The sequence below is a fragment of the Alligator sinensis genome, unplaced genomic scaffold (assembly GCF_000455745.1).
Source record: "Alligator sinensis unplaced genomic scaffold, ASM45574v1 scaffold622_1, whole genome shotgun sequence".
NCBI classification, from domain to species: Eukaryota; Metazoa; Chordata; order Crocodylia; family Alligatoridae; genus Alligator; species Alligator sinensis.
The window spans coordinates 34,577-45,734 of record NW_005842551.1 but is presented as its reverse complement, the minus strand read 5'-3'; the positions used below and the strand labels follow the sequence as shown (position 1 = coordinate 45,734).

Here is an 11,158-nt window from a genome sequence, read left to right as displayed (position 1 = left end):
CCTGCTAATGAAAGGAGAGCCAGTTTAGTTGTGATTTCAGGGCTCCATATTGCTACTGCTACAATCAATAATAAAAATTACACTGACTAATTGGGTTGGTTCAGACCTTTCAACTCTCTCTCAAGCATCCTTAAACTCAGGAGATAAAAGTATTTTTATCAATTCCAACAGCCTCCAGTTTGAAAACAATTCAAAGTTAGAATCTTCCTCTCAGTGCTGTCTCATTAAAACTGCTGAAGCAGGAGGGGAAAATGACAAGAAGGAGGGAATGGAGGTGGAGAGAAAAAAATGTAACAGAGTAGTAACAGATTAATTGTTAGGAAGGTAGAGTTAAGGCACACCCAGCAACACAGTACAATATAATTCTCTTTAAAAAAAAAAATCTCATTTGAAACTGTTAAAATGTCCAACCTAAGCTGATTAGATGGCAGTCGTGCAAAAATAAACTTAAAAACAAGAGGTTCTGCTCATTCAAGTCCACAGTCTGAAGTCTCTTCCCCTGCAGCAGATGTCAGCCTCTCTGCACATGCCCCCAGTGAAAATATCCTGGGGACATAGGTAGCTACTTTCCAGCAGGCCAGGGGGCCTAGTCTCTTTTTGAAAAAGTCAACGCTAATTATGTAGATCAGCATTTCTCAACCTGTGGGTCACAACCCAAAAGTGGGTCACAAAATATATGAAAGTGAAAGGGTCACAAACAAACTTTAAAAATGGATTCTCCTTTAAAGAAGAAAAATGTGGGAAACTGTAGGTTTTCCCTTGCAGGCTGACAGTTCCAGCCTGTAAAGGGCTGCTTGGGGGTCCCCATGCCCCCCCCCACTCCCCCCTGCCCCACACACTGGGGGTTGGGATCTAGGGGTGTAGGGCAGTGAGTCAGGAGCGAGGGACACTGGGTCAGGACTGGACAATGTTTATAAATGGACCCTGGTCCAAAAAAGGTTGAGAACCACTGATTTAGATGATATTCAGGCTCCTTGCAGGTTCATATTTAAAGTTGGGAACTACATGTCCCAATGACCCAAATTACAATTGTGGGCACTATGGGCATTTATTTATGTACTCCGGGGGAAGGGGGGAGGCACACTTTAATTAGCGCAGCTCCAAGAGCTTCACTAATTAAAAAAGTGCAAGAAGCATCACATATATCAGCACCTCCTCACTGAAAAATGGCAGCAGCGTGCTTTGAACTAAAGCTTGTCAAATGAGCTTTGGTTTAAAGCACCCCACCACCTTTTCAGTGCAGGGATGCTGATACACATGATGCTGAAGTCTGCTGGAGCACAATAATTTCCACGCTTCAGCAGACTCCTTTAATCAAGTCTGCTCCGATGCACTGGAATACAGCACATTGGAGCAGGCTCCCTGCATGCGTATAGGAGCCCTATAAACCCTTCCCTTCAAGCTTCTATGCACTGCATTACTCAAATCTGCTCAGATAGATGAAATCTGAATGTCTGTTTTCACATACAACACCCAGCCCAACAGGGCCTAGTCCAGACAGGAGCTTTTAGGTGCCATCATAATAGCCCCTACCATTTTAAGGGCAAAAGAAAAAAAATCTTTTCAAGCCCTTCTGAACAGCCCTCAACCCCAGTTGTATTCTTTTTTGTATGGTCCCTCAGGCCTGGCAAGGAACAGCAACACACATTTGCAATCTCACAAATCAAATCTGATTTTGAGTCAAATCAGGTGACAATTTAGCTTCTGCGGGCTATGTCTTAACCCAGAGGTGTCAAACATAAGGCCTGTAAGCCAGATCCAGCCTGCAGAGCATCATAATCCACCCCTCGTTGCCGCCTTGTTGGCTCACATGCTGCACCGGACTGGCCCCACATACAAGAACCCAAGATGTACCCTGCCTGCAGCACCCACTTGGGCCAGTGTCCTGGACTAAGCTGCCTGCAATGCCTACTTGGGCCGGTGAAGGCACAGGCAGGTGCTACATGCACTGGATCAGGCATGCAGTTTCATGGGCCTGATCTATCCTGTGGACTGGCACTGTGCCATTCATCTGGGCCTGCAGGGCCAGGTGAGTTTGATGCCTCTGCCTTAAATCTAATGTTCCAAAGAAGTTTCTTTCAAATTGTTCAAATTTATATCCAGTTAAATATTTGACTTCAGAGTCTGCAAAGTAAGATTGCAGCCAGTGTGGGAGAAAGCAAGAAAAAAACAGAAACACAGCTGAAACTAAAGTAGCAGTTTAGTCACTGACATGAGAAAGGTACAAAAGGTAAACTGCACAGAGAAAAGTAGCTTGTAGAAATATGTTAATTTTAAGGATCTAAGAGGTTATGTTTATATAGACAAAACCATTTTTGTAAAGAAATTATTTTCAACTTGACAGTGTCTCCCAACTTGCCTTCATTCTTTATCCATATAACGTACATAAACTTCTATCATTTGATCAAAGTGTGCAAAGTTAGAAAATTTTAACAATACTAAGTTTCGCTGGAAATCCCCAGGAACTAGACTTCCATGATGTCATTCACTGCATCAGAGACTCCTAAATGTATCTGATAAAATCTGCAACACAGAGACTTCACAAAGGAAGCCTAATAACCTCCTGAGATTTTGCTTTCAACTTAAAAATATTCCTCCCCCTTCAACTCTTTTTTTCAGGTTCAAGTGGAACAGCTTTTTAATAAAGCCTGTTTGTTAAAATGTGGTCATCCTAAATAAGGGGACAGAACTCCACATACAAAGCAGCTAAGTGCTGACACGAATACCTGAAATCTATCATTAAATCCTCTCCCATGTATGCTTATGGCTGAAACTAGGTTCTCTAACTGTAATAATGAAGAACAAAATTCTTCTATGCTCAAAGACTCCCACTTGGAAGAAAAACTTGCAAAATATTACCACATTCTCTTTAATATAACAAGACAATAAGATAAGTAAATTCCTGAATTCAGCACTGATCAGCATCCTCAATAAGGACATCATTAATATTGGAGGTCTCAAACTTATACCTCTCCTGAAATGCACGTTTCTAAAAATATCTTTCTGATATATTGAAAAGAATAGTGACCCCTCAAAACAGGTCTTACTAGCCTATTTCAGTTACTTCACTTTCTAAGCTTAGCAAGGCAAACTAGGTTTCTTGGGTATAGAAGCAGACATTCTTGAGACATAAGAAACAATACACACACTGCACTGACCCTCTGTGGGATAGCAGTAGACTAACACTGACACTGCTGTTGCTCACTCCCAGAAGAGAGCTGGAAAGAAGAGAGAGAGAATAGAATATAAGTGGACTCCACTTGAATACCTGTCTGATAAGTGTATAATTTGCCAAACTGCATGACAGTGCCAGGCCAGATTTCTTATTTGTTGCTTATATTGTAACAAACCTTGGCTCTATGAAGATTAAGTGCATAAACCACTTAAATGCATAGCATTTTCTTAGCTCTACAGCCTACTTTGTAACTTACTCTGTTCCTTGGAACTGCATAAACATTTAACTGTCCACCTCCTGACTAACTGCAACCAGAAACAGGGGAGGAAAAGCAGCTGTCAAACGGCTACTATATGAAGCATCAAAAATGACATGTAGTAGAGTCAGTTTCATGGTTACTCTCTCCCTTTTTTACAAGATTTCTAACTGGCAGCCTCAGAAAGGAGGGGAGCTGGTCAGTTTTGGGACCGTTAGTACCACAGCAATGACAACATAAGCAATGTTTGTTACACACATAACACTGACAGTGAATTGCTCTTAAGTGCTGTTTACATAATTTTGGATACGTGTATGAGATTTATACCAACATTTTACAAAACAGCTACTCACCTAGGATGCATCAATTTCTCGGTGCCCAAACAGAGTTTATTTTCATGGAACTGCAGTTGCTTAAACATCAGACAGGCCCCCCACCCCACCCCCAGCATCTCCAGTGGGGCACTCAAAATGAATAGCCTCTGAGGAAAGATTTGGCCTCAGTATTCTGTTTTGCTGCTGCTTCAATCCTATCTTAGGTTGGAGCTTTAGGCTGTTGCCACTAGCATTCTGAATACAGGATTTTTTCCACCATAATAAAGAGATTTTTAAACCTGAAGATTTGAAGGACAGTTTATTTTATAACCTACCAATGACACATTTGACAAACCAAGCTAATGTGGTTAACAAGCAAACAGCAAAGACATCTACAAATAATATTTTACTCTTATAATTAAGTTTTGAAACTGAAAATTTTAGCTAAAATTATTAGCCAAGGATAATATTGTACATGTAATCATGCTTGAGCTTTTCCATGCAAAAAAAGGGAAAGCTGAAAACAGGACAACATAACCTAAACACAATAGATCATTGATCGGCCAAGGCAGGAAGGGCTGGACTCCACTTACCAAAACAATTTTTTTGGTTTCTATATTAAATAAAAGGTAGCATGGATTATACAGATTACAAGTAAAGCAGCCAAAAGAGCCCCAAAATAAGATGTTTTACCACTCTGATTAAAACAATGCACACACAAAGACTTCCAGCACTCAAAGAAACTAAGGCATGTATCAATACTTCTTGGTATAAGAAAGAGGTGGGGGGAAGAAATCCTGTGCAATGAATAGCTTTTGAAACAAGTGGGTTTTTTTGTTTCGGTTTTTTTTTTTAATGTTTACTAACACTTTCACTGAATCCTTACTTAAATTATCCTTTTACAGGGTGCAGGTGACTAACAGCCCTTCCCTTCCCCCTTCAACATGTTGTTCTATGACCGATTTTCTGTTTGTTTCTTTGCTTTGGTTTTGTTTCCTTGGGTCTTCAGGCAGCCTGCGGGAGGTGGGAGGGGACAGTACCTACTAGTTATGAAAAAAATAAGTATCTCTTGGCTTTAAAAGGAACATTCAGATCAGTTTTAAGATACTCTGGCTGCAGAATAGCTCTAACCAGTAAGTCTGCTTTCTGCATCCTAGTCAATTTAGCTTTTCCTCTAAGAAACAGAAAAGCACTTGGTGTCCAAATTACCTTTGCTGCTCAAACCCAGGTAGATGGCTTAAAAAAAAAAGCACACTCCAAAAACTCACACCTTTGTTCACGTTTAGTGGGTACATGTGACTAAAACAATCTCTTACCATGTATTATATTAAAAGAGAGAGATTGAAAAATACAGTGGAACACTGAATTTTAAGGAAACAAAAAACCTTACCTTGATACACAGTAACCACCTGTGTAACAATCTTTGATTCTGCTATTCAATAGTAAAACTATAAGAGACAGTTGATTAGGATAAATCAGGGGAACTCAACCCCCAGCCTGTGGGTCAGATCCCCAGACCTGTGGGGAGCCCCATGGGGTGTGGCCCTATGCACTAGATATGGCATGGAGGGCAGCGTGAGGCCCAAGCCCAACATTCAGAACCCTAGGGCCCAATCCTGGCACACAGGTCAACATAGGGACAGCACAGGACTTATCTTAAAGGTATCAAGCAGCCTTTAGTCAAATTTAAAATCCTCTGTTAAAATAAAACAAAATTGTTCCTTGAATAGTATCAACATTAGTTGCTGACTTCAGGCTATTACCCCATGACCTACTCTTAACACAGTTATCCTTAACACAAAAGATAATGAAAAAGCAGAAAAGCAACAGCACTTTACTCATGAATAAGAGCACCTGAATGGAGGTCTAACAACTGTTTATTAACTTCACACTTTTGGCTGCTTTGCCTTAAAACTTTCTTGAATGACCCTCAATCAACATGGCATCAGGTTCTACCAAAACCAGAACAGATGCAATTGCTAAATGCCACACACACTGCCAGGTCCCACATCTTTGGACTGGGGGAAGAATAATTCAGCAACTTTAAAGGGCTGGAACAGATCATAGAGAAAAACCGTTTCCCGAAAACCCAGGAACCCAGCCAAATAGAACTTCAAAAATCACCAACATAAACACCTTGATTTCTACCTGAAAGCAAACTGAAGTCTTTGAAGAGTTAATAACATGAATCTTGAAGTTTACATTGAAAAGCAGACGGTATTTTGTGCTGGGTATAATTTCAAAGTAGTCGTGACAGGTATATTTGATGCCATGCACTGTCAACAAATCAGTTTGGAGGACTAAAATAAGGGCAACTAAGCAGGGTCCACACTGGAGTGAAATGGATGCACTCACATTTTCAGTTATTGCTGAAGTGACTTATACTCACAAATCAAAGTCAAAAGGTCATAAAGTATTTGTTTTACTGCAAATACTATTCCTACTTATTTTTTATTTTGTAGTTTTATAACGCTAGATATGCAATCCTAATGCTAATAATGTTTTTTTGTTTATAAAGGCTCAGTTGTGGGATTTCAGAACATTTATCACCACAAAATTTATAGTAAGTTATGGTTATGGTAACAATTACGGTTGGTACTTTTTGCCACAAACATTGTGTTAAATGCACCAAACTACATCAAACAAAAATCACTGCACCCACTGGGAATAATTCCCACATCAACATGCATATCAAAAGTATTGCCTTAGTGCAAGTAATCACTGTGATCTCACAGTTGTCCCCAGGAAGTACAGCAGCCTGCTACTAATTTACTAGAACAGCTCTCATTTTAGCTAAATGGCAGAGGCCTCAATTTTAGTGCCAAGGGTCTAAGGTTCTACCCCTACGGGTGGTGGATGATGTTGTACAAATATTGCCATGGTCCATTACATCCAGAGCATACAGCAGATATGCAGACATGCTTCCCATCCTCCCCACCACTGAAAATGTGGTTCCAGACATTTATTTCTATATAATACATGTGAAGATTATTTTAAAGAACATCTAGTTCCTGAAAATGTTGTGGGAAAGTGACATTTATGTCTAACCAGTCTCCTCTTAGTAACATAAAGAGTTATTGTTGGCAAGGGGCCATTCTCAAAAAGTCATACTAAAAAAAAAAAAAAAAACTAATTTAAAGGGGTAGAAAACGTACATATGGGGTACTTGCATAATTATCCACAGTGCTGGTCAAGGTATCTGTTCCTGGTGAATCACAGAAAGACTAAACAATGCAGTAAGAGACAAACATGAGACTTTTTATTATGTTGTACAAGAAACAGAAGAATCAACAAACAATATGTGCTGAAACCACCCAGTGGTTCCATATTTGTGATATTCTTTATCTAAAGACTGAATAATAACACAATGAAAACTGCGCAAGCATGACTTGAAGGAGGGATGCCTCATGCCTCGTGGCAGTGTTTCCCAACCAGTGTGCCGTGGCACAATGGTGTGCCATCAGAAATGAACAGGTGTGCCACGGAATTTTGCCATAGCAATGAGCTACAATGAGCTCATAAGTATGAGGATGGGGAATACCTTAACAGGTGTGCCGTGGAAAAATTCTATTAATACAAGTGTGCCTTGGGCTGGAAAAGGTTGGGAAACACTTCCTTATGGAACCAATGTTTGGGGCTTCACTGAAGACTTCAGCAACCAGACTTCTGTTCAGTAGAAAACAGCTTTGGCAAGTCAACCTTTCACTCATTTAAATCAGTCTGGTTGGAATACAAAAATAAAATTAGGGTTTTGCTCCTCTGACATCTTCACTGTTTTCAGAAACAGTGTTTAACAAAACATCAAAAGTGTTCTGGCTAACATCATTTGAAATATGGTATTGTACCCACTAAAATCAGTGGGGCTGCCACTCACACAAGCAAGGCCTGGAAGATCCAACAACCACTGTTTAGCCTTCCAGTGAAGAATACAGGCAAAAATATTAGAACCAAGTTATACACACACAAGTCTAGACAAAAATCTATGGCCAATGTTTAAACAGAACAGAGACAGGGACCAAGATATAATACTTTTTTCTTCATACCTAAACTTAACAGTTTGCAAAATAATATAATGCTAGTTAATAATTATGCATGACGGGCTCTAGGATCTGAAATTTTAAAATACAAACAAATTTGGCTTAGAGACTTTAGAATTCTGACCTTGAATGTCTGTACATGTGGCTCTGGGTAGGGTTTTATACCAGGAGAACAAACCTAGGAGGATTCTCTCAGATTATCTGAATGTGTGTATGCAGCCACAGATAATGTTTCTGCACATGGACTGTTACATATCTAATCAGCAATAAATAAAACCATACAGAAACATTGGGACCTGTTTACTGGGTAATTTTTTTTTAATTGTAAAAAAATTAAGTATTCAATTACCAAAGTGTAAGATATTAACTCCTCTTCTAGCCTTGCTACAAACTCTCTTACCTAAGCAAATCTCTCTTAATTTTTCCATCTACAAAAAATGAAAAATAGCAGCTCCCTTTCCCACAGTTTTTAGAAAACCTGCTGTATTAATTTTGTACAGTGCTTTGAGATGCTGAAGGAAAGCATTATCAAAATATCATTATGAAAAGATGCCGAACTATCACAATTAGTTCTTGCTACAACTTTCACTCACAGTATTACAGCAGCAGTGTGCATAATTATACTGATACCTCCACAGGGAGGGCAGTCCTTATATACCTGCCCATGGAGAAAATTTAACAAGAATTCAAAGACAAATAACATTCTTCTTTATCTTCATGGCTTTGAACACTTTGTAATATCAGCAATTTGACAGTATTCAGTAGCAGTTAGTGGAGAGAGTTTTCAGCAGTGACACTCAAAATATAAAAGAAAAAACGATTTAATAAACTATATGATTTCCCGTGTAGACTCAACTGGTTAAAATCCTATTTAGTGACTGATACACACTCAATCTAAAAAAGCTTGATCAAAAATTAATAGCATATGTAATGGTATGTGCCATAGTTTGAACAACAGCAATATTTAACATTTTTAAATGACTTTTTCTAGCATTCATTCTCAAAATGAACCCATCAGGTCCAAATGATTGCCCATTTCAATAAGGTGGACAGTCATAGATGCAGGGTGTTAATGGCTCAAACCAAGGAGGGGAGACAGAGACAGAACCTGGATGAGAATTCAGAAGGTCTTGCCTCAGTCTTGCTGCTTTGACCACTATACCACATCTCTCATGGTTCATCTTTCCATTTCCTTTTGTATGTGCTCCATCTGTAAAACTATAATTTCCTGCCTGACGTAAATTTGAACAGTTCCAAATTCTGATGTTGCATCTGAAATTACTTGCTTTATTTCTGGCATTTGAAACAGTTTGCTTGTAAAGAAGCACATGGAAAAAAGGATGCTCCATAGTAACTAGGAAAAAAAAATCAGCCAACAAAATGAGTCTTATTCAGGTGGTACTCCAACACTAATTGTTCACAGTTCTATTTAAAACCTATAGCAAAAGAGGAAATCAGTCTTCAGAACAGAGAGATTAGTATTCACACTGCAAGCACAAGTATATGCCACTGAAATATGAACAGTAATCGAAGTTGACTTTAACATCAAAAGATGACTCAAATAGCTGCTAAATCCAGGAAGAGGGGGAGGGAAAAAGGCAGCTTCGTTTCAAAATGTAACACATCAGAACAATACAGCTCAGAACTCATAGAGCCATGCTTTCCAACAGCTGCATTCTGTGGGAGTTTTTCAAGGCTAAACCCAAGTAAAGCTCATTACTGTAGTCTGGTCAGTACAAAGCTCACTTGTAGCTGTTTTTCAGATGAGCATTTGATCAAATTTTCAAGAAACAAAAAACCTGAAAAACTTTTAATGTGGCACCCATATGATTTTGCACCTACCATAATAACTTTTAGTATCTGAAACTACTACCCTTATAAGAGATTATAAGTAAAAATCATGTTTTTTTGTTGTTTTGTTTTTACAGAATGTAAACTCCTTTGAGTAAACCAGAACCACTTACTGTATGCATTTGAGACCATGTTTATTCAAGACAACCATTTTCAGTTTTGTTGTTGGTCAGTTCAATTTCTATCTCACACATCAGCATTGCTGGTTACTGCTATAGTGGAGGAATTCCTGGGAACACATTTGCTAAAGCCCTTCAAAAGGGCAGATAAGCATTAAATGAAGAAGGGACAGGCAGTTGTGGACAAAAAAAGAGGGGAGAAAATTGGGGAGACCGAGTGGATTCAGGCATGTTTTCTGTTAATGTTCTTAGGTCCGCCCAAGCATCTGTTATAAAGTTCAATAGGAGAACAAACGCTTAATAAACATCCTAGTAGAAACAGTCTTTAAAAATGCTACTTAGTAGGCATGCTCCATTTCTTTTGTTGACTTTCTGTGATTCTGTACCATTGTCAGCTTACAGCTGACAGCTATCAGAAGACTGAAATTTTGTAGAATTAGTAAGGGCACTGACAGACATGCAGCTCTCCATGCTAACTCATGATGCTTCATAGAAAGCACCAAGAGTTCCAGGACAACCCCCTCAACCCAACCCAACAGACATTCTCTGTTATGTTGTGGGGTAGGGGATTGAGCTCCACTTTGAAGCCAATCCAGGAGGAAATGGCTGTCTGCAGCCTCTCCCCCTAGCTCCACCCCCCTCCCCATCCCGCTCCAGTGCTGTCTGCAGGATAGGGAAGGGGGAGAAGAGAGGGGAGAGAGTTCTGAGCTGCGGTTTGCCCATGCTGAACTGGAGCGACGGCGCATGGACTGGACCCCACCTAAGATGCGGGGCTCCAGTCCACACTCGCCACCCTCTAGCTCAGGCTGGCCAACCCCCAGCCTGGAGCTCCCTCCCCTCTCTTCTTCCCCTCCCTTCCTGCAAACAGCACCAGGTATGGGGCTGGGCTGCATTAGCCCAGCCCTGATTGGTGCAAGGACAGACAGAAGTTAATGAATGTACTCCTCGTTGCAGTGCCTTCATCTGAACCCTCATTACACAAGAGTTAATTTGTCATGAGATCAGGCACTTTTAAAGCACTCTTCAACCATGCATTTCTGTCAGGGCACAGCTGTAGAGTGCTTTCAAGCGACTGATTATGCAATAAATGTCACTTTTGTTAGCACCCTAAACAAAGGAAAAAAATCAAATGATTTCCCCCTTTAGAAACATAATTGGCAACTTTGCCAACTTACTTATACCTCTATACAATTATTAGGAGTAAAGCTTCTTTCTCTATGCATGTATTTTTAATTCTGATTGCTTAAATGCACACAACCCAGGCATCCAGACCACACAGCCTTCTGTTTGAGACCCTAAGAGATCTTCTGCTTAATAGAGATTGTGTCAGGACATTGTTCACCTGGGTAATCTCGACTGAACACATAGAAAGCAAGAACTGTTGTTGATAATTCAGGAACTTACAC

The 11,158-nt window shown here is 39.8% G+C and overlaps 1 protein-coding gene across 6 annotated transcripts in view; it reads left to right on the top strand.

Moving 5' to 3' along the window:
- The window catches only part of FILIP1L (filamin A interacting protein 1 like), a 322,841-nt gene that overhangs the window by 295,962 nt on the left and 15,721 nt on the right, over window positions 1–11,158 (top strand). The window contains exon 2 of one of the 6 annotated variants that reach the window (XM_025213834.1): window positions 6,264–6,308. The exons of the other annotated variants lie outside the window; for them this stretch is intronic. The gene's annotated coding sequence lies outside the window, so the exon portion shown is untranslated. The remainder of the gene's footprint in view (window positions 1–6,263; window positions 6,309–11,158) is intronic. 6 annotated transcript variants of the gene reach the window in all.